The sequence below is a fragment of the Callithrix jacchus genome, chromosome 11 (genome assembly GCF_049354715.1).
Source record: "Callithrix jacchus isolate 240 chromosome 11, calJac240_pri, whole genome shotgun sequence".
Taxonomy (NCBI): Eukaryota; Metazoa; Chordata; class Mammalia; order Primates; family Cebidae; genus Callithrix; species Callithrix jacchus.
Window position 1 is genome coordinate 94,370,403 of NC_133512.1, and position 24,855 is coordinate 94,395,257.

Below are 24,855 nucleotides of genomic sequence, written 5' to 3' on the forward strand. Positions count from 1 at the left end.
GAAGGTGAGGCCTGGTGGGAGGTTATTGGACCATGTGAACTGTGATCCCCGGTGTTGGAGGCGGGGCCTGGTGGGAGGTTATTGGACCATGTGAACTGTGACCCCAGTGTTGGAGGCGGGGCCTGGTGGGAGGTTATTGGACCATGTGAACTGTGATCCCAGTGTTGGAGGCGGGGCCTGGTGGGACGTTATTGGACCATGTGAATTGTGACCCCAGTGTTGGAGGCGGGGCCTGGTGGGAGGTTATTGGACCATGTGAATTGTGACCCTAGTGTTGAAGGTGAGGCCTGGTGGGAGGTTATTGGACCATGTGAATTGTGACCCTAGTGTTGAAGGTGAGGCCTGGTGGGAGGTTATTGGACCATGTGAATTGTGACCCTAGTGTTGAAGGTGAGGCCTGGTGGGAGGTTATTGGACCATGTGAATTGTGATCCCCGGTGTTGGAGGCAGAGCCTGGTGGGAGGTTATTGGACCATGTGAACTGTGATCCCCGGTGTTGGAGGCGGGGCCTGGTGGGACGTTATTGGACCATGTGAATTGTGACCCCAGTGTTGGAGGCGGGGCCTGGTGGGAGGTTATTGGACCATGTGAATTGTGACCCTAGTGTTGAAGGTGAGGCCTGGTGGGACGTTATTGGACCATGTGAATTGTGACCCCAGTGTTGGAGGCGGGGCCTGGTGGGAGGTTATTGGACCATGTGAATTGTGACCCTAGTGTTGAAGGTGAGGCCTGGTGGGACGTTATTGGACCATGTGAACTGTGACCCCCGGTGTTGGAGGTGGGGCCTGGTGGGACGTTATTGGACCATGTGAAGTGTGATCCCTAGTGTTGGAGGTGGGGCCTGGTGGGAGGTTATTGGACCATGTGAATTGTGACCCCCGGTGTTGGAGGCGGGGCCTGGTGGGACGTTATTGGACCATGTGAATTGTGACCCCAGTGTTGGATTGGGCCTGGTGGGAGAAACCATGGGTGTGGTTTCTCATGAATGGTTTGACACCATTCCCCCTTGGTACTGTCATCATGACAGTGAGTAAGTTCTCATGAGAGCTGGTGGTTTAAAAGTGTGTGGCAGCTCTCACTCTCTCCCTTGCTCCTGCTCTGGCCATGCAAGATGCCTTCTCCCCCTCTGCCTTCCACTGTGATTGTCAGTTTCCTGTGGCCTCCCAGGAAGCCAAGCAGATGCCAGCACTACACATCCTATAGAACTCAGAGCCAATTAATTCTCTTTTCTTTATAGATTACCCAGTCTCAGGTGTTTCTTTGGAGCAATGCAACAACAGCCTCATACAGCGTCATTGCCAGAAGAGAATGAACCACTCTAGCGCATCCCATTGCTCCTCCCAGCCAGGCTGTGCAGACCTGGAGCCTAACAGAAAACATGGAATGCATTACTGAGATTCACTTAGCACCGACAGGGAGAAGCCACCGTGAAAAACAAACTTCAAAGGCTGAATAACACACAGTCAAAGAGCAAAGCAGAGCGTAAAGATATGTAGCATCATAGAGAGATGGGAGGGAGAATAATTGATGTAAAAAGTCAAACAGGAATCACACAGAGTAAACATTTTCTTGTGATAAAAAACTTAGTGTATCAGGCAAATCACATTTAATACCTAAAGTGTAAATTACAGAGCAATGAAATTACCCTTTGGAATTCCTCAAGAACTTAGTCAAACAATGAAAAAGTTCAGAAAGCATTAAAGTCATGGAAGCCGGATCTGGGATTTGTGACATTAGTACTGTATCAAAGAATATCTAGAAAAAGGGAAGAAAGATGGAGGGAAATACTCAAAGAATAATCAGAGACACTTCCCTAGATGTTGGAGAACAAATCTGCTTACATCGAAATTATTCTCTACAAATGGATAGGACCCCAAGATACAAGTAATATAAAATGAAAACTTAAAATATGAAATTGTCAAATTTCTGAAAGCCAAAGATAAAAAGAAAACACTTGAAAGTTACAAAAGTGAAAAATATCTGATTATGTACAAAGGAACGAAAATCAGATTGGCATGGGAAGTAGGTTGGACATCGTGTTGCAGACAAAAGGAGAAGGGAACAATCTTTCAAAAATTCAGAAAGAAAAAAAACCTTGAATCAAGAATTCTATACCGAATCAGGATACCATCCAGGAGTGAGAGCAAGATGGTGATATTTTGAAATGTACAAAGTAAACCCAACAGAAAAGGAGTGGGCTTAAAGATAAGCCAGCAAGTAATTTAAAATGTTTCAGGGCAAATTATTGCTGATGGTTTATATTTACATTTTTTAAATTCTCAACTTAGAATTCCAAATAGCAAATAATCAAAAGGCAAACGGCAAAAGTGGGAGTGGGTGAGAAGGAAACTCCAAGCTTGCTAAGGTTATTGGTTTATTCAAGAGAAGAATATACAATCTGATCAGCGCTAGACCTTATTGGGAAAACGGAGGTGCAAACAGAAACGTTAACATGTAAATAACTTTCAAACCATTAAAAATGTGACAGGAAAAATGATATCAGTCCTAAAAAGGATACGAGAAATGTGGCAGATGCACTTGAAGGTGGCCCCAGGATTCTTACCTCCTGGTGCTTACACACTTATATGGTTTGGCTGTGTCTGCACCCAAATCTCACCTTGAATTCTATTAGTCCCCATGTGTCAAGGGTGGCCCAGGTGGAGGAACTGAATCATGGAGACAGTTCCCCCATACTGCTCTTGTGATAGTGAATCAGTCTCACTATATCTGATGGTTTTATTATAAGTAGAGGTTCCCTTGCACAAGCTCTTGCCTGCCACCATGTAAGACATACTTTGCTCCTCATTCGCCTTCTGCCATAATTTGAGGACTCCCCAGCCATGTGGAACTGTGAGTCAATTAAATCTTTTCCTTTGTAAATTACACAGTGTAGGGTAGGCCTTTATTCGCAGCTTGAGAACAGACTGATACACTTTCTCCTTGAGTATGAATAGGATCTATGGTTTCCTTCTAACCAATAGACAATGGAAAAGGTGATGGATGGATGGATGCTTGCATTACCTGAAATTGAATCATTAGTCTTGGCAGTAGACTTTCTCCCTTGCTGGCTTTGCAGAAGCAAGCTACCATGTTGTGTAATGTCATACAGAGAACCCATATGGGAAAAAGGTGACCCCCAGCCAACAAGAGATGGAGCCCCTCAGCCCAGAAAACCGCCAGAAAGTGAATGCTGCCACTAGCCACATAAACATGGAATCAGATGCTTCCCCACCCAGGCCTAAGACAAGGCCACAGTCCTGGCTGGCATCTTGATTGAAGCCTTGTGAGGCCCTGAAGCAGGGAAGCCACCTAAGCTGTTTCTGGACTCCTAAACACAGATACTGAGAAAACTCATGTGTGTTGGCGTAAGGCATTCAGTATGGCAATATTGTTACACAGCCAGAGGCGATAATATAAAAGTGAAAAATAAGTAACTGGAAAGCACGAGAAGAAGAAGGCACAAAATAATGCAGCGAGGATATGACCCAAAATGTTAATATTCTCAATAATTATGAATGCATCCAAACTTATCTGTTAAATAACAGAGGGGTTCTTGTGAACAGCATACAAATTAATTGATTTTTTTTACTCAATATAAAACACTTAAAATGATATAGAAGGGATGAAAAGAAAGGTTCATAAAGAAAATACTAAGAAAATGCTAAGAAAAAGAAGATAGGTGTATCAAAATTTATATGAGACAAAGTAGAAAACAAAGGGAATAGCAATGTAACGCACAAGGAAGGACACTGTATGTTGGTGATGAAAAAAATTCTCAAAGAACATTTTAAAAAGTCGAAATTTTTATATATTTAAAAACCCAGCCTTGAAATAAATGAAACAAAAGCTGACAGGAAAACTTCCATTTCCAGTAAAATTGTGAAGTGGACTTTTGGAATAACTTAGTTTTTATGGCATTTCAAAAAAAAAAAAAAGATGGATAGATAGTAACCATTTCTTCTTTCATGAATAGTTGGCTTCATGGACATTAAGATAGGAGAATTAGGTAGGGTTTTACTGAGCATCAGGAAATGAGACAAATCCTGGTTCCAGGCAATAAGGGGCTGGATGAATGATAAGAGCACAAGTCAGAACCCAGCAAGTTTGACATCTTTAGCAGGTGAGCCAGGAAAGCACCTCTGCAGAGGGAGCTGTGGGAATAATTGTCTGCCTCAGTCTTTTTTTTGGTGGTATGGGACAAAAGTCGGCATATAAAGTCCCCGTAAATATTCAGCTGAGCTGTACACTGCAGAGGCATGCCAAAGACACCAAAGCGCCCTATAGAAGGCCACAGTTAGATGGATTAAAAAAACTGGACAGCGATTTCAATTGCTGCCCATTGGGGGATGACAGAGTTTAGATTTTAACTCCATTCCACTTAAACACTTGGAGGTGCCTGCTAACATTTTACAAAGTTCATGCTTAGAGCCTGTCCCAATAAAGTACAAACCAAACCTCCATAAATTCAAGGTGATCAGCCCTGGATGTAACTGTCAACTAGAACAAAAATAATCTTCAAAAGATAACAAAAGCCACTCTCTTTTCAGAATGCCTCATCCCCAAAGCTTAGCATACAATACAAAAACACTATATATGCAGAGAAATATAAAATAGTATGCAGAGTCAGGAGAACAAGCATCAACAGAAACAGATGCTAAGATCATCAACATGTTGGAAAGAGCAGACAATCAAACACCACTATTATAAATATGGTCAAAGGTGTAAAATGGAAAATAGTTATAAATTAGTGAAGAGAGGGATAATCCCAGTAGAGAAATGTACAGTATAAAAATAGACTAGGCTGTTCTGCACATGGAGTAGCTATTCTGTTATTCCTTTGCTTTCTTTAATAAACTTGCTTTCACTGAAAAAAATAAAAATAAACTAATGGAAATTCTAACATTAGAAACTATCTGAATTTTTTTAAAAAATCACAGATATGGCTACGTGACTCAAGATGGCACTGTGAGAACAACCCAGGATTGGAGCTCTTCTTGAATCTGCGGACAGGTGAGTCTGAGCTGCATTTCCAGACTGATCTTTGTTGCCCACAGAACGGGGAAATTCCCAAGTATAAAAAAGACACGGGACGCCTGGCAGTACCTCTGCCTGGCGAAGCTGGCAGCCGGGGTGGCAGCGGCTGGCCCTACAAATCGCTCCCCAAAGGGCGCGCTTCTCCGGGTGCCCTGTTGAACCAGCAACCTGAGACTTGAGAGGGCTGGACTTGAGACTGAACGAGACTTGGACAGTGGGCCAGCCCAGGGGATTGCAGGGACAGAGCGTTGGGGCTAGCCCAGTGGGACGAACAAAACCGCGATTTCAAACGATCCCCGTGCAGTCGGTCTGAGACACTCTGAGGGGGGGGGGCGTCCACCATTACCGAGGCAACCCGCCCCAACTGAGATACACGCCCACTGCTGACGCAGCCAGCCGTTGCCGAGGCAACCCGTCCCTACTGAGATACACGCCCACTGCTGACGCAGCCTGCCGTTGCCGAGGCAACCCGCTACAACAGAGAGACTCCGCCTCAGAGCGTGGCGGACTCCACAGCAGAACAACAGAACCGGCCCCAGCAGGGCGAGCCTCACAACAGCAGGGCGGAGCCTCGGCAGGCAAACAGTGACTAGTCTGCCCCCTAGATGGGCAGGACACCTCAAGGAACATCCAAAAATAAAGCCCGAACCCCCCAACACAGAGCATTTGAGGAAAAAAAGGGGCTTTTTTAATGAGCTCTGTTTCAGCAGAACCAAACATAGCAGCCTAACAGCCCCGAATGAACAACAGAGATCACAGCTCAGCAATTGAGCCCCTATAAAGTACAGACTGTCTCCTCAAGCAGCTCCCTGACCCCTCTATATCCAAAAGACTGACATTTGGCAGGCATCATCCTGGGACAAAGATAGCAGAAAAAGAAACTGGTAGCATCCCTCACTGTGCCACAGCTGCTAGAGGTGCACCCCAGACAAGCAGGGCCGGGAGTGGACCTCAACAGTCGTACAGCGAAGGGGCTAGACTGGTAGAAGGAAAACCAAGTAACAGAAATACTTCATCATCAACAATCTGGGTGTCCACTCAGAGACCCAATCAAAAAGTCAGCAACTATGCAGGCAACAAGCGGATAAATCCACAAAGATGGAAAGAAACCAGCGAAAAAAGGAGGAAAACACCCGAAACCAGAAAACCTCGCCTCCTAGAAAGGACCAAAACTCCTCACCAGCAGGGGAACAAAGCTGGACGGAGAATGACTGTGACGAAATGACGGAATTAGACTTCAGAAGATGGATAATGAGAAACTTCTGTGAACTAAAAGAACATGTATTAAATCAATGCAAAGAAACTAAGGAACTTAAAAAAAGATATGAAGAAATGATAACAAGAATGGATAACTTAGAGAGGAATATGAATGAATTAAAGGAGCTGAAAAACACAATACAAGAACTTCGCGAAGCATGCACAAGTTTCAATAGCTGAATTGACCAAGCAGAAGAAAGAATATCTGAAGTCAAAGACCAACTCAATGAAATAAAACGAGAAACCAAGATTAGAGAAAAAAGCGCAAAAAGGAATGAACAAAGTCTCCAAGAAATGTGGGACTATGTGAAAAGACCTAACCTACGTTTGATAGGTGTACCAGAAGGGGACGAAGAGAATGAATCCAAGCTGGAAAATACTCTTCAGGACATCATCCAGGAAAACTTCCCCCACCTAGCAAGACAGGCCAACACTCAAATGCAGGAAATACAGAGAACACCACAAAGATATTCTGCAAGAAGAGCAACCCCAAGGCACATAATCGTCAGATTCAACAAGGTTGAAATAAAGGAGAAAATACTAAGGGCAGCCAGAGAGAAAGGTCGAGTTACCCACAAAGGGAAGCCCATCAGACTCACAGCAGATCTCTCAGCAGAAACACTACAAGCCAGAAGAGAGTGGGGGCCAATATTCAACAGCCTTAAAGAAAAGAACTTTCAACCCAGAATTTCACATCCAGCCAAACTGAGCTTCAGAAGTGAAGGAAAAATAAAATCCTTTGCGAACAAGCAAGTACTCAGAGATTTTGTCTCCACCAGGCCTGCTTTACAAGAGCTCCTAAAAGAGGCACTACACATAGAAAGGATCAATCAGTACCAGCCATTCCAAAATCACACTAAATGCTAAAGAGCATCAGCTTCATGGAAATTGAACAACTGGCTCTTGAATGTTGACTGGGTAAACAATGAAATGAAGACAGAAATAAAGAAGTTCTTCGAAACCAATGAGAACGAAGACACAACAAGCCAGAACCTCTGGGACACATTTAAAGCAGTCTCTAGAGGAAAGTATATAGCAATAAGTGCCCATATGAGGAGAATGGAGAGATCCAAAATTGACACCCTATCATCAAAATTGAAAGAGCTAGAGGAGCAAGATCAAAAAAACTCAAAACGCAGCAGAAGACAAGAAATAACTAAGATCAGAGCTGAACTGAAGGAGATTGAGACACGAAAAACCCTTCAAAAAATCAATAAATCCAAGAGCTGGTTTTTTGAAAACATCAACAAAATAGACAGACCACTAGCCAGATTGATTAAAAAGAAAAGAGAGAACAACCAAATAGATGCAATAAAAAATGATAAAGGCGAAATCACCACAGACTCCACAGAAATTCAAACCATCATCAGAGAATATTACAAACAACTCTATGCACATAAACTAGTAAACCTGGAAGAAATGGATAAATTCCTGAACTCCTGTGTCCTCCCAAGCCTAAACCAGGAGGAAGCTGAAACTATGAATAGACCAATAACAAGGTCAGAAGTCGAGGCAGCAATTAAGAGCCTACCATTCAAAAAAAGCCCAGGTCCAGACAGATTCACAGCCGAATTCTACCAGACACACAAAGAGGAGCTGGTACCATTCCTTCTAAAACTATTTCAAACAATCCAAAAAGAGGGAAGCCTTCCCAAATCATTTTACGAGACCAACATCATTCTGATACCAAAACCCGGCAGAGACCCAACAAGAAAAGAAAACTTCAGGCCAATATCCATGATGAACATAGATGCAAAAATCTTCAATAAAATATTGGCAAGCCGATTGCAACAGCAAATCAAAAAACTTATTCATCATGATCAAGTAGGATTCATCCCGGGGATGCAAGGCTGGTTCAACATACACAAGTCTATCAACGTAATTCACCACATAAACAGAACCAAAAACAAAAACCACATGATTATCTCAATTGATGCAGAGAAGGCATTTGACAAAATTCAACAGGCCTTTGTGCTAAAAACCCTCAATAAACTCAGTATCGATGGAACGTATCTCAAAGTAATAAAAGCTATTTACGACAAACCAACAGCCAATATCATACTGAATGGGCAAAAACTGGAAGCATTCCCTTTGAAATCTGGCACTAGACAAGGATGCCCTCTCTCACCACTCCTATTCAATATAGTACTGGAAGTTCTAGCCAGAGCAATCAGGCAAGAAAAAGAAATAAAGGGTATTCAAATAGGAAAGGTGGAAGCCAAATTGTCTCTATTTGCAGACGACATGATAGTATACCTAGAAGACCCCATCACCTCAGCCCAAAAAGTCCTGAAACTGATAAGCAGCTTCAGCAAAGTCTCAGGATATAAAATCAATGTGCAAAAATCACAAGCATTCGTCTACACCAATAACAGACTTAAAGAAAGCCAAATCAAGAACGAACTGCCATTCACAATTGCTACAAATAGAATAAAATACCTTGGAATACAACTCACAAGGAATGTAAGGGACCTCTTCAAGGAGAACTACAAACCACTGCTCAACGAAATCAGAGAGGACACAAACAGATGGAGAAACATTCCATGTTCATGGTTAGGAAGAATTAATATTGTGAAAATGGCTATACTGCCCAAAGTAATTTACAGAATCAACGCTATCCCCATCAAGCTACCATTGACTTTCTTCACAGAACTGGAAAAAACCACTATGAACTTCATATGGAACCAAAAGAGAGCCCGCATAGCCAAGTCAATTCTAAGCAAAAAGAACACAGCGGGGGGCATCACACTACCGGATTTCAAACTATACTACAAGGCTACAGTAATCAAAACAGCATGGTACTGGTACCAAAACAGAGATATAGACCAATGGAACAAAACAGAGACACCGGAGGCAACACAACATATCTACAACTATACAATCTTTGATAAACCTGACAAAAACAAGCAATGGGGAAAGGATTCCCTGTTTAACAAATGGTGTTGGGTAAACTGGCTAGCCATGTGCAGAAAGCAGAAACTGGACCCCTTCCTGACACCTTACACTAAAATTAACTCCAGATGGATTAAAGACTTAAACATAAGACCTGGCACGATAAAAACCCTAGAAGGAAATCTAGGCAAAACTATCCAGGACATAGGAGTAGGCAAGGACTTCATGAACAAAACACCAAAAGCATTGGCAACAAAAGCCAAAATAGACAAATGGGACCTATTCAAACTCCACAGCTTCTGCACGGCAAAAGAAACAGTCACTAGAGTGGATCAGCAACCAACAGAATGGGAAAAAATCTTTGCAGTTTACCCATCTGACAAAGGGCTGATAAGAATTTATAAAGAACTCAAACAGATTTACAGGAAAAAAACAAACAAGCCCATTCAAAAGTGGGCAAAGGATATGAACAGACACTTTACGAAAGAAGACATATATGAGGCCAACAATCATATGAAAAAATGCTCATCGTCACTGGTCATCAGAGAGATGCAAATCAAAACCACATTGAGATACCATCTCACGCCAGTTAGAATGGCGATCATTAAAAAATCTGGAGACAACAGATGCTGGAGAGGATGTGGAGAAAAAGGAACACTTTGACACTGTTGGTGGGAGTGTCAATTAGTTCAACCATTGTGGAAGAGACTGTGGCGATTCCTCAAGGCCTTAGAAATAGAAATTCCATTTGACCCAGCAATCCCATTACTGGGTATATATCCAAAAGACTATAAATCGTTCTACTATAAGGACACATGTACACGAATGTTCATTGCAGCACTGTTTACAATAGCAAAGACCTGGAATCAACCCAAATGCCCATTGATAATAGACTGGATTGGAAAAATGTGGCACATATACACCATGGAATATTATGCAGCAATCAGAAATGATGAGTTTGTGTCGTTTGTAGGGACATGGATGAATCTGGAGAACGTCATCCTCAGCAAACTGACACAAGAATAGAAAATGAAACACCGCATATTCTCACTCATAGGCGGGTGATGAAAAATGAGAACACATGGACACAGAAAGGGGAGTACTAAACACTGGGGTCTATTGGGGGGGAAAGGGGAGGGCCAGTGGGAGGGGGAGGTGGGGAGAGATAGCCTGGGGAGAAATGCCAAATGTGGGTGAAGGGGAGAAGCAAAGCAAAGCACACTGCCATGTGTGTACCTACGCAACTGTCTTGCACGCTCTGCTCATGTACCCCAAAACCTAAAATCCAATAAAAAATTAAAAAAGAAAAAAAATCACAGATATTCTTAACATCAGTTGGAGATGGCTAAATCAATAGTCTATAGACTTGAAGATAAAGAAACAAGTCAAATTGTCAAAGCTAAAAAATAAAGAGGAAAAAAACATTTAGAAAAAACTAAGCCACTTTGAACTCTAGCACAATATTAAGTGTAAAATAACATATATAACTGGGGTTCTAGAAGAATAGAGATTGAATGAGGCAGTAAAAAATGACAAATATGAAATTTCACCAAGGTAAAATATATGCTGGGCCATAAAAAAGGTTTAAATGCATTTCCCAGAAAGGATACATAAAGAAGTAAACACAAAAGAAAAATTGATAAATTGAATTCATCAATGTAAAAAACACCATTAAGAGAAGACGAATAAAGAGCAGACTGGGAGAACACATTGCATGTATCTGATGAAAGACTTGTATTCACAATACATAAATAATTTCTACAAATCAATTGCCAAAAGATAAATCCACCACTAAGGAAATGGTAAGGAATTTGGACACTTCGGGAAATAATTAACTTAAGAAACCAGCAGCATGGGAGAAAAGGAAGCTGCTTGACATTATAAGTTATCAGAGAAGAGAATGAAAACCCATTAAAATAGCTAAAATTAAAACGGACAACACCAGATGCCGATGAGGATGTGGGGCACCTGAAACTCTCCAAATTGCTGTGCTTGTGGGGAAAACTACAAATACAATTAATTTGGCAAGATGTTAGGTAGTATGTCATAAAGTTGAACATATATTAACTTATGAGCAAGGATTCTACTCTTACGTCTTTATCAAAGAGAAAGAAAATAGTAAATAATCAAATGAAATAATTCAATCAAAATAATTAAACAATCAAAAATAATGAATGTGTAATTAAATCAAGGTGCATTCAAACCTGGGCATTACAGGAATATATTTAGGGCAAAGAGAGGGTTGAAGATAATTAGAGTTAAATTAGTCTAAATTCATGGGTGATTTGAAAAAGAAATTGATTAAATTTTGACTTATTACATTAAATATGCATATCAAAATGCCTATCATAAACCACAAAGGGACAGAAACAGAATATTTCACTCTCATACTGGTGGAGAAAAGAAAATGATTTGGTTTATAAAGTAAGGCCAAAGAAGAAACTCTTAGCCTAGTATGACAGATACATGAAAAGCAAAAAAATAGAAGAATTCCAGTGTATCAGTAATTACAGTCATGGTTAAATATAAACTTAAAAGATTGAAACTGTCAGACTAAATGTAAAAAGAAATCTATAGTTACGCTGTTTAAGAGAGGCATATCTAAAATATACAAGAAACACTGAAGATATGGAATAAAAATTACAGAATAAACTGATCAAGACAAGTCTGTAGCAGTATATTAATATCAGACAAAACAGTTATTAGGACAATAAGCTTTAGTAATGAAACAGAGGGCTTCGATAGATGGTAAAATGAATTCACTTCTTTAAACCTAATAATCTAGTTTAAAATATGTTCATCGGCTGGGCGTGGTGGCTCAAGCCTGTAATCCCAGCACTTTGGGAGGCTGAGGCGGGTGGATCACGAGGTCAAGAGATCAAGACCATCCTGGTCAACATGGTGAAACTCCGTCTCTACTAAAGATACAAAAAATTAGCTGGGCGTGGTGGTGCGTGCCTGTAATCCCAGCCACTCGGGAGGCTAAGGCAGGAGAATTGCCTGAACCCAGGAGGCAGAGGTTGCGGTGAGCCGAGATCGTGCCATTGCACTCCAGCCTGGGTAACAAGAGCGAAACTCCGTCACACACACAAAAAAATACATATATATGTTCATCAAAATACTAATAAAAAAACTACTATAATTATTAAACTTTAGTTTATAGGTAAAGTAAAAATGAGGTTGATCTATAAGCATTCCTAATATAAGATCTCCAATTAGCACATAATTAATAAGACAAGTTGTAAAATAAAAACATTCACAATACATTGTCTATTACAGTGATAAACATTCCCCAAACAGAATCCATCTGTTAAAGCCAATTCTTCTGGAAGTTTTCCTTCTAAATTATCTTTCTTCTGATGAATGCCCTACTTTTAATGCAAAAATGAAAGCTGAATACCTCCTTGTATTGCTTCTCATGCCTGGACCGCCAAATATTTCACAAACATTTAAGGTTGCATAAATTCATCTACATGTGTAACAAATACTTAACCATTTTTTGCTAACTTTTACCACACTCTGGAGCTTATATTTTTATTTAGAGTTCAGTTGATTATATAACTCGACAGTAAGTTATAACAAATAATTTATGCCCATGCCAGTTTAAAACATTATATTTAAAAAGCACATTAATTACCAACAGAGATTGTAGAAAGTCTATCAAGACAGTCTTCCAATATTTGAAGTGCAAACAATATCCCAGGGGAAGAATCTGGCCCACCATTTGTTTTGTATAACCCATGAACTAAGAATGCTTTTCATATCTTTAAATTGCTGAAAAATATCAGAAGAAGAAAAGGCTTTTTCTGACCTGTTATACTCATCCATAATTCTAATTGTAGTGTATAAAAATCCAGGTTGATTGGAACAGAACCACACTGCTTCATTTGGGTGTCACTGTAGTTTTGTGGCAGAACAGTGGAGTTAAATAGTTGTGCAAGAGACCCGGACCACAAAGCCTGAAACATTTACAGGAAAAGCGTGTTGGCTTTTGGTATAGAGAAGTAAGAAGAGAGAGAGAGAGAGAGAGTGTGTGTGTGTGTGTGTGTGTGTGTGTGTACAGATGAACATATGTACAGGTAGGTTAGTGGGGCATCTATTTTCTTCCGATAAAAAATACTATAAAAATTTTGGAAGTACTCAAACAAACATATATTTAAGGCAAAGAGAGGGGTGAAGATGATTAGAGTTGTATTAGTCTAAAGTCATGGTTAATTTGAAAAGGAAATTGATTTAATTTTGACTTATTACATTAAACATGCATATCAAAATGCCTATTGTAACCACAAAAGAACAGAAATCCAGTATTTCACTGTTATGCTAGTGGAGAAAAGAAAATGATTTGGTTTATAAAGTAAGGCAAAAGAAGCAGCACTCAGCCTAGTATGACAGATAAATGAAAAGCACAAAAAAAGAAGAACACGTTATGTGTTCCAAAATTTCTGCCAAATTTCTGAGCTTAAATTTATCTCTGAATCATAACTTCATATATAAATAATAATGTACTATATAATAAAAGTAAATGTCCAATCAATCAGTGGAGAAATCATTACTTCAAAAGGTTTTGTGACAACTCACTAATCATTTGGGAAAAATTAAGGTCTGTCTCATTCTTCTTACCACTGTAAAGTAAAACCCAGATGGTCTGGAGATTTAAATGTAAAAAGTGAAGTCATAAAGGATTATGAGATAATTAAGATAAACGTATATAATTTTACAGTAGGCAGGCAGTTTTCAACATGATTAAACAGGCAGAAGTCATAAAGGAGAAGATTGAATGCAAATAGAAAAATAAAAAAAACCTATACTCAAAAAAAGGAGAAAAATCTATAAGGCAAATGAGAATATTAACTACAGGAATACTGAATTATATTAATTATTAATTATTGTAGTCAAACTGATTTGAAAATGATAAAGAATGATCAATTAGGAAGAAGAAATACAACCAAACAATATATAATGAAACTAATTTTAAAATGCTGTCTAAACCAATAATGAGATGTTTCTCAAAGCACTGGTGAGCTGATTAGTAACATTTCTAAATAATGTTTCTTGGACTACACACTTGCATAACCTTTCTGGAGGGCAAATTTTCAGTATTGATCAGAAGACCTGAATATGTATGTTTGGCCCTAATTTATAGGAACCACATGTTTAAGGAATAAGTTCTTGTTTTTATCAATGTACATTTTCACAGTAATTCCTGCCATCTTAGTAGCAGCTCTTCTTCCTTGCCACTGGATCATGAATAAAAAGTCAAGAGAAACCTGTGCACACATTAAATGAGAGAATCATATAGAAGAATTTAGTTTAAAAACATACAGTGACACAGTTATTTTGTATTAGGAAATTTCTTTAGCAAGATGAATATATCATATAGAAAGAAACACCACTATGTCAAGTGGCTGCTAGTCTGTTTCCTGGGAGTGTGTTAGATCAGCGCAGCTCATCAGTTCCTGCCACTCATTTCAGCTCTCCTCCCAATTTTCCTCAGCCTACTTTCTGAACTATCTTTTCTTCATGGTAAATGCTTAGAACACTTCTTTTTTCAGCTGACTCTAGTTGCTTTAAGATTTATGCATTTGTGTGGAATATATAAGTGAAATGTGAAAAGATTTTAAAATATGGACAAAACCAATTTGGTTTGAGTAGTTCTTGCAAATTCGTTTGACTCAAACCATCGTATTACTTCACAAGATACAAATCTTCCTGGTAATGCAGAGATACCCTTTAATTTGTGTTTAGATCATTTAATTCAATGCCTCATTCAGCACAAGAAAAATGAGTTTGAGCAGTCTGAACTTGGCGTTTGGAAGGGGATTGAAAAGCAGAGCGGGCAGTCAACAAGATGAGGGGGTTGGGTCTTGAAGGAGAGTACCTCAATTATCCAGTTCATTTGCCACATGTGAGGTGAGACTTTCCTTGTAAAAACTTCCTGGAGGTTACTTACGTAGTTCAGTGATAAATGATATTCTGATTTTCAAAATAATAATGCGCCTTTGGGTATAAGCAATGAGATATGAAGTGTTTGGAGCCTGGGAATTCATTTCCACAAAATACGTTGCCTCATGTTAAAGTAATCCCCATCATTCCATAATATCCATTAAGGTAAAATGAGTGTTATTGGTTCCTGAATGACTCGGTTGCTTGCGGTTTCGTTTCATTATCACAGGGGATCTTTGGTGACTCTTGCCTGAGGTTCAGATCACGGCCCACTGACAGGTGCTGGCATTGGGGCTCTTTTGCTATTTGTAGACTTTGCTCATTTTCCTTCACAGAAGGGAGGTTTTTGTTTTGTTTTTTGTATTTTTGAGAGGGAGTTTCGCTCATGTTGCCCAGGCTGGAGTGCAATGGTGCGATCTTGGCTCTCCGCCACCTTCATCTCTGGGGTTCAAGCGATTCTCCTGCCTCAGCCTCTCGAGTAGCTGGGATTACATGCACCTGCCACCATGCCTAGCTAATTTTGTGTATTTTTATGGGGTTTCTCCATGTTGGTCAGGCTGGTCTTGAACTCCCAACCTCAGGTGATCCGCCTGCCTCAGCCTTTCAAAGTGCTGGGATTATAAGCGTGAGCCACCACACCCATCCGGGAGGGAGTTTTTAATCTGCTATTTTATTATGCCTCATTTCACAAATGGGCTGAGCACAGTTAGAATTGACTGCTCCTCAGGCATGCCTTTCACCTCGTTTCTCAGACTCAGCTCAGACCAACTTCTTGTTATATTAAGTAGGGGCTGGGGTGGAAGGAAACATCTATTATTGCTAGAGGCAAATATCACCCATGCAGTGATCCCTTTGATGAACATTTACTGAGTCCTAGGCAAGAATGTCTGCTGTCTTTTCCATGAATTATTTGGGTGTGGATATTCAAATTCTTACAGTAATCCCTTAAGTGCAGAACTCTGTCCAGATGGTTTCCCAACAGGTCATTCCCAAAGTCTGCACTTTCTGCTTCAGAGAGTCTGTTTGTATCTCAAAGTGTTTCATTTGCAGCTCTCATTTACTTCCCAATCACTTTTCTACATGAAGAAGTGGAGCTGAAATTTTGATTTCATGAATAAGTATTAACCATTATGTTTGAGGCACTGGTTAAAGCATCCAGAGTAGATTCTTTTTTTTTTTTTACTTCTTTATTCTGCCCTCAGGAAATTCCTATTTAATACCAGAAGTTGTACAAGTACCAAAACCAAATTACAGAGTAACATGTGTGAGTTGCTTTTAGAAAAGAGCAGGAAGTTTTACTAGATAATTAAATAAATTTTAATTCAGTTCTATAGTTCCTATTATAAACCTAAAATTATATAAAATATCTTTCTACACATCCACTCTTTCCAGGACTGACATTTGCTGCACAGTATGTTTTTTTCCTCTGATATTTTAGTGCAATTAGTAATTGAAAGTAGTGAAATTACTGAAGTCATGTTTGCAACAAGTTTAGTAGAGCACACTGAAATGGAATCTTATTAACAATTTTAGAAGTGGTCGTCATTAAAACGGGCATCTTATGTAAATTTTGCCCCTTGTTCAAAGTTGCCAATTTCTGCATTCAGTAAAACTGTCCACTTCTCATAGACTCCAGGACACAGTCCCTGTGTAGAGCTTTCATTGTCAGACAAAGCCAAAATCACACATCTCCAGTGTTCGGGGGCAATCACCTTCACTTTGTCAATGTAGAATTCTTCTATGTATTTTGGATGAAGATTCATGGTTCTCCAAGTGTGGAACTCAAGACCAGTAGCAACAACCTCACTCGGGAATCAGAAACACATTTTTGGACCCTAGAAGCAGACCTAGACTTCCTCGGTCAGAAACACTGGGGCAGGTCCCAGCGAGCTGTATTCCAGTGAGTTCTCCAAATAACAGCTTGAGAACCACTGGATCCATCAGCATGCAATGATTTAGGTTCCTCCATGAAATTAACTTGCAAGATTCTATTGATGTCCACTGTGAAAGTGTGTGTTTTTCTACCCTAGATGGGCAGTGTAACAGAGCAATCTGTCCATGCAGCTGTGACTACAGAAAAGAGCCTGCCCCAGTGGGACTTCTCCCTACTGTTGTGGCTATCTGTGGTTGGACTAGTCAGCTTGGAAGAGGACTCCAAGCCTAAGTGTACACACGTGTGCCTTCTGGTTAGTGTTTAGCCTACATCAGCTAAACTGAACATTCTGGATTCCTCACAGTTTCATTGCAAAACCTCTGGCAAGTGAGTATGCTCCCAAGGTCTCAGCAAAGAAATCATATGTGCAACCTCAAAGGAACCACTAATGATGGAGTGCTTTGGCCTCACATCCTGACAGAGTTTAACCTGCCAAATTAAAACATGACAATTGCCAAGTTAGTGACTATTTGCTTTCTTCCAGTCAGTGATACCGGTGTAAGAGTTCAGATATTTGTTTCTCATAGTTTATCATTTCTAATGAGGGGAAAACAGAAGAGTAATATCAGATAGCGAGACACGTGCGATGGCTCACAGCCATTCTTGTAGAGCAGTGGTTGCCAGTGTGGTCCTCAGACAGCAGCAGCAGCATTGTCTGGGAACCTTTTAAAAGTGCAAACTCTCAGGCTGTACGCCAGATCTAATGAATCAGGAACTTTGGAGGTGGGTCCAGCAATCAGTTTTAATGTTTAGAAAGTGACTCTAACAGCACGTTTGAGAACCACTGCTGTTCAGTACTGGAAGTTATTCGCGTGCTGTGAACACTCCTAATTTTTCAATTTTAAGTGGGAAAGAATTTCATTTATAAGCTCAAACAATCAAAGCAATAATGTTCCTTTATTCTAGTTTAAGCTAAAGCAAATGTCACCTGCTAGAAAAATCAGCTACAGGCAAAATGTGATTTCCAATACTGTAGCATAGCCATTCACTGTTTTCTTGTTACAGTTTCAGAAAATGTTCCTCATTTCTTACACCAAGACATTGAGGTGGAATGAGGTGACCTAAAATACTTACTATAAGCTATTTCACTCTTGGTTTCTGTTATTTAAATCAGTACATACTCTCCAGGATTCTGACAAACATCCTTTGTTACTCAGTATCCCCTTCTCTCCCTCTTATTTTCTGTTTCTCTTTGTCTCTACTTTGTTATTTCAATAATAGTTACATGGTAACACAATTCTCACTTCTTTCTACCTGAGTCAATCAGCGGTAGAGTTACTATCCCGGTGTAACTGCCTGCTAATTTCAACATCAAGTGCAGTCATTGAAACACAGAGGAAAGCCTAGCATGGAGCAGAGAGAAAACATCTCTGGCAGAGTTCCCTATGCTTCCACTGGGTATGTGGCTGTGAACTCTGGTCCCTTGCCCCCTCTCAAGAGTCAACTGCTTCTGGGACTGTGGAATCCAGTAGAACTCTTATGCATGGGACTCCTGGTTCTTCTTCACCTCTTGGATGCCCAGTACGAGGTCTGTGGCTTAATGTGTAGACACATTGGTTTCCTATCATCTTGAGAAATTTCATACTGGCCCTATCATGACACCCATTCATGATTACACTTGCTCTCTTCTGAAGTGGCTCTCTTCCCAAAACTATCTTCGATAATAGAACTTTTATGTGAGACAGGTAGTGGACTTTTATGAGAACTGCAAAGACCTATGGTGGTTCACACCTATGATACCAGCACTTTGGGTGGCCAAGGTTGGTGGATCACCTAAGGTGGGTCACCTGAGGTCAGGAGTTTGAGACCAGCCTGGCCAACATGGCAAAACCCCATCTCTACCAAAAAAAAAAAAAAAATTATCTGGGCATTGTGATGGATGCCTGTAGTCCCAGCTGCTCAGGAGGCTGAGGCAGGAGAATCACTTGAACCTGGGTGGGGGAGATCACTGATTGTGCCACTGCTCTCCAGCCTGGGCAACAGAATGAGATTCCATCCCAAAAAAAGAAAGAAAGAACTACAAAGATCTAAAAAAGGGCATTGTCATTTGGAGAGGCTACCAGTGTCCCTGTATACATTCAGTAAGACAGTAGGAAAGTGGGTCTGTATTAGTTCTGAAATGCATATATTCTGAGGAGAAAAGGAGTTTGTAGTTAATAGGTTTCCTGGAGAGGTAGCATGGCACAAAGGTGAGTGTGAGTATTAGAAAACCTGAGTCTGAATCCAGTGTCTGCTATTGATTAGCCGCATGAGTTTGGTTAGACTATTTAAGTTGTCTGGGCCTCTATTTCTGTAAAGCTTGAGGCAAGAACATCTGCCTTGCAGAATTGTAGGGATGCTAAATTAGTTAATTATCATAATACATGTGGCACATTATTGAGGCTCAAACATTGGCAGCCATTGTTGTGAATATCCTGGATTTGAAACAACAAAAAAGGCATTTTTAATAAATATAAAGTTATGTCCCATCCCGTTGTAATAGACAGATTCTATACTTTGAGAAAGAGAACACATCAACAGTTTTTATTTTCCTTGAAGTAGAATCCTATTTAAGCCCCCATGGTTTAGAAGTGATTATAATCTAAAAAGAAGCCCTATGTATCCCTGTCTTCTGACCTCAGTGTCAAATATTTTCTTGGCGGTATGGCATGATGATTAGAACAAGCACGTTGCCTCCCTCTGCATGGTGTCAGGCACACCCACATCCTTGCTGACCAAGGATGCTGCTGGACTAGCCTCCCCAGCAGCCACTCTCTTATGAGCCCCAAGACAGAGGGTAATCCAAGTACCTTTTCTTTTCACAATTTATCTGAACCTGGGCAGTAATTTTAACTGAAGTCAGAGTGACTCTAATATTGTTCATGTGACAGAGCCCTGGAATTCATGACCTAGGTTAATATATCATGACATAAAATGCTGTAATATATTAAACTTCAAATATTTGCATCAAAACATGCCTGATGCCTCATCAAAGACTGTAAGATGCTTCATTCTAGTAGGGATGAGTGCTGGCAGGCTACCTACATTTTATGAAAAAGTATTGAGAGAAAGCTCAAACATGGATAAAATTTAATCCACTATGTTTTGTTTTTACAAACTGAGAAAAAATGTCATTATTCTAGTTTTACAATCAAACACCTTGATCTAGAGAATAGGAGCCAGTTTCTGCTATTCTAGAGGACCAGCAAAGATAAATTATATAATGTCCTTTATGGAGGCATAGATAACTCTTGAACCCACCTTTCCCCAGCTGTTTTGTAATCAGAGCAAACTGCTATATTAGATACCAAAGTCGGAATATCAGAGTGATATATGGGCCTGTGATACACTCTTCTTCCCCTCTTCCCCCACCCCATGCCCAAATACTTACTCTAGCTGTGGTAGATAATATTGCATCTATTTTTGCTCTAGACCTTTGGCCAAATGCAATAAATTGTGAAAAAGATTTGATCCAGGAAGAGGCACACAAGAGTTTGATTTGTTGATTTGCCTTGGCCTCTAGTGTGGCAAACTTCCTGTTTTTCAGTTTCTGAAGTCTATTGCACACTGAGTGTGCAAATATAAATGTTTGTGTTACAGCAAAATATAGGCATCAGCTGATAGATAAAGGAAAGGAAGACTAAATGCTGTTTAACCAGAAGGAGATGACAAATTAGGGCTGCACTTTCCTTTGCCTCAAGCCAGCTTTACTTCCAGCTGATGGGTCTTGTGGTCCATCTTTTTGACCTTTATCTTCCCTAGAGTCTGCAAGCCTCTACTTGCACTGGTCCCGGGGCAGCTGCCATAATAATTCCACCCCGTAGGCTGTTGTATCAGGCACGCTCAGAGCCAATGAACTGGGAGTGCAGTTTGTATAAAGGGCCAGTGAGCACCTTGCGACCTCCCCCACATCCCCTAACCCTTTTGTCTGCCTTTAGGTCTTGTTGGATGATGTTCTAGATTCTGGCATGATTTTAATTTTGGAGTTATTTTAAGTTCCTAACACCAATCGAAAATTACTAAAACCCCCGACTGTGTGTTAGCTGATTATTCATATTTTGCAAAATGAGTAGGAGAGCCAAAACCCCTGCTGTCATCCTTGTTTAGAGCACCTGATCGCCTGCTCTTACAGCCATCTTCCATGGGAACGGAAATTCTATCTTGAGAGCATTTGGTTCACATAATCTGATCTATGTATAGAACTAATACTAAAGTGGATTAACCAAGGTGGTAAAAGGAGGCTTGAATTTGTAACGTGTAAAAGAAAGATATATAGATTCTTTTTTCCATACAGCCATAAAACCGCCAGTGGCATAATTCTGAATTCCAGTAGAGGGCAAACTTAGTCTTTTAGTTTTCTAGGTATTTGAAGGACATCAGGAAGACAGCCTTTATTTTTAAAACAATGCTTCCTCTAACAGTTCACTGCTGCTTAAAAGCCACATCGGCATTAATCACACCTGTCACTAAATTACTTGTCAGGCATTTTGTTAAAAATTATATTACAAAGGAAGGAAACAGACAAGAAACAATATGTTAGACAGAAATAAATTCAGTTTTATTCCATTAGTTCCCTCTGGATTCATTAACATCATACCTATTTACAATCTGTTTTCTGCATATATAACAAGAATGAGGGGGCACCTACATGTTACGTCAGCCAAGAAAAAGAATTTCTGCCTTGTCAATTTTGCTTACTTGTCTCTTAACACCATCATTCCCCAAGAGGGGCCTTGCACTGTATGGGCTGCCGAGATACTGTGCAGAGGACTTACTTGCTAATAGTTATTGTAGAACGAAGATACAAATACTCCAGCTTTATTTACCTGAATAATCACTTAGCATTAAAATGTAGCTACTTAACTGGATTAACATTTATTTGTTCGCCACATTGTTTCTCTGTATGTAAAGACACATTCTCCTTGCCCCAAATTGTTTATTTATTCAATAATTTAATAGGCAGTTCCAGCAAATGCAGCTTGCTAACACACCTTCCTAACTTCAGTTTACTCAACTAAAAAATGATGCAAAAATATACATTCTGGCCATCTCATTGTTTCAAGAGTCAAATGAGATAATGTTTGTGAAATTCTGTATAAACAAAAGGTAATATATAACCATGCCCTTATGCTAGATATACTGCTGGGCTCTTCATTTTATTGTACAATTTAACCTTTAGAAGAAGGAAGTAAAGTGGAGATTCTTATTCTCATTTTACATATAAATGAACTGAGACTCAGGAAATTTAGACTTAGAAGCTGAGCCCCAGAAGGGTTAAGTACATCGCTCCAGAAGGATGCCATTGCTGACAGTATAAGCATAGAGAAAAATTAATTTGTCATTATATTCCTCAATGTTTTTTTCATCTTTCCTAGGAGGAGATGGGATGTACTCACACTTTTTTTTTTTTTTTTTTTTGAGATGGAGTCTTGCTCTGTCACCCAGGCTGGATTGCAGTGGTGTGATCTCAGCTCACTGCAACCTCTGCCTCCTGGGCTCAAGCATTCTCCTCCCTCAGCCTCCAGAATAGCAGGGACTATAGGCACACACAGCCACACCCAGTAAAGTTTTGTATTTTTAGTGAAGACGGGTAGATTCACCATGTTTAGTAGAGATTTAGTGGATTCACCATGTTGTCCACGCTGGTCTTAAACTCCTGACCTCAGGTGATCCACCTGCCTCAGCCTCCCAAAGTGCTGAGATTACAAGCGTGAACCACCATACCTGGCCAGTACTCACACTATTAACCAACAAGTTGGGAGTTTAAAGTACAAGGCAAAAGTACAATAGATATTTTAAGACAAGGTGAGGTGTGGAAGTCCGTATGTTGAAGGGGGTTAACTGAGTCTAAAGGATGCAGAGATGAAAGAGGAATGCATTGTCCTTAGTCTAACTGGGAGGAAATGCATAAACCAAGGTATTTCAGTCCCATAATAGAGTTACTTAGGACCATGTTATACAGCAAGACGGATTGCACCACAGATACATAGTATACAGAGATTCCAAAGCCACATAGGTGAGTTTGACTTCTCTCCACAAGTCTTGCCCTGTTTCCTAGGCTGGAGTGCAGTGGCACAATTTGGGCTCACTGCAACCTCCACCTCCCGGATTCAAGCAGTTAGCCTGCCCCAGGCTCTTGAGTAGCTGGAATTACAGATGTGCCACCAGAAGGGCTAATTTTTTTATTTTTAGTAGAGATGGGGTTTTGCCATGTTGGCCAGGATGGTCTCGAACTCCTGACCTCAAGGGTGATTCACCCACTTTGGCCTCCCAAAGTTCTGTGATTACAGGCGTGGGCCACCATGCCCAGCTGGCTTCTCCCCTTTTAATGTTTCCATTTCAGTTTAAATCTTGAGAGTTTGTAAATTGTGCTTATGTCTATGTAAAAAGAGGAGGATGACGTTTTAGATTGCATATGACGTGAGTGGAGTTGGGTGATGAAGGACCAGAGATGGGATCTATTTAGGAGATCATTTCCATAAGCAACTCTGGAAAAATCCCCTTTTGCAGCATGGAAGCAGTTCCACAGAAGCACAGGCAGGAGATGAATACTTTAGGAAGTCATTCAATCAATATATTCACATTGCCATGAAAACTGCCAGGCCTCAACCAGAAATGCCATGTAGCCCTAATCTCTAGCCAAATGTTGAAGATAAATGCTAAGTTTTCCATATAAAGCAAAGGAAAATGAAATGCCCCTTAGCTGTGTCACATTGAGAAATAAACAAATTTATCCTCCTAATACAACCCCACATCTGAGCCTCCGTGAGTGCAAAGGTGAGCATTTGGGATTCTAACTATTCTACAGTGGACTATTTCTATTGCCCCAACATGATGTGATTCTTGGAAATGGAAGGATAAAAATTATTCAAAAAGACTATAGATTGAAATCAAGTCACTTATGCTTGGACGTGCACATTATCTTTGGAATAACAACCATATGCTTATAGAAAAACTCACTGCTAAACACAGGACATTACAACCTTTAAGTACCTTATGCCACATATTTTCATCGTACACCATAATTCCAGTATATGTCACTCTGGGTCATGCATTCTTGATTTATTTATATATCCCTGGGTCCTTTCCAAACTTCTACTGATGGCAAATGATGTATCTAAGTCCCCGGAATCAAGCATACTGACTAGGGAAGATCACCCGACCAGCCTACAAAATCAACCTCCGAAAAGTGCTGGATATCCAGGAACTGCATTAGAATGTTTTTTTTTTAATATAAAATACAAACATCTGTAGCATCAGACTCAGTTCAACAGCAAAGGAGTGTTCTCTAGAAGCATCCATTTGAAATCAGTGTACAGAAGGATATATCATAAATTGATGAAGTTAGGAACTCATGAGGCATGATGACTGGTGCCCCCTCATGGCTGGAGATTTTGACATATCTCTTTTACCAGCAGAGAACAGAGAATTTTTCCTTGCTTTTGTTTAAATAAAGAAGAGGTGATTAAACATTTATGTGGTTGGTAATGGAATTAATCTGAAATCTAAAGTAAGCTAGTTTTTATTGGTATATCTGTAAGTTCTGGTTATTTACAGAGCCAGGCTAGAGGCTGCAGAGGAAGAACAGATACAACATGGTATGTTCACTCAAATACCCACTTACTTCTCTCACCTTGGTTGAAGTCCCGTTACGCTGCACCTGTAGCCTCCTAAAATAGCCTCCTAAATAGCATTCCTGCTCCACACTTGCCTATCACGATGCATTCATGACAGCAACCAGAGGGAAGTTATGAAATCATATCAGACCACTTCTCCTCTGCTTGAATTCCTTCCAGGGCTTGCAATTCTCTTAGGAT

The 24,855-nt window shown here is 40.1% G+C and overlaps 1 protein-coding gene and 1 long non-coding RNA gene across 2 annotated transcripts in view; one reads left to right on the top strand and one right to left on the bottom strand.

The window, feature by feature from the left end:
* The window catches only part of LOC144578405 (uncharacterized), a 33,351-nt gene extending 26,717 nt beyond the window's left edge, over positions 1 to 6,634 (top strand). The window contains exon 3 of the long non-coding RNA XR_013524129.1: positions 4,938 to 6,634. This is a non-coding gene — a long non-coding RNA (uncharacterized LOC144578405). The remainder of the gene's footprint in view (positions 1 to 4,937) is intronic.
* The window catches only part of DPP6 (dipeptidyl peptidase like 6), a 1,158,816-nt gene that overhangs the window by 1,054,067 nt on the left and 79,894 nt on the right, over positions 1 to 24,855 (bottom strand). The window lies entirely within an intron of this gene.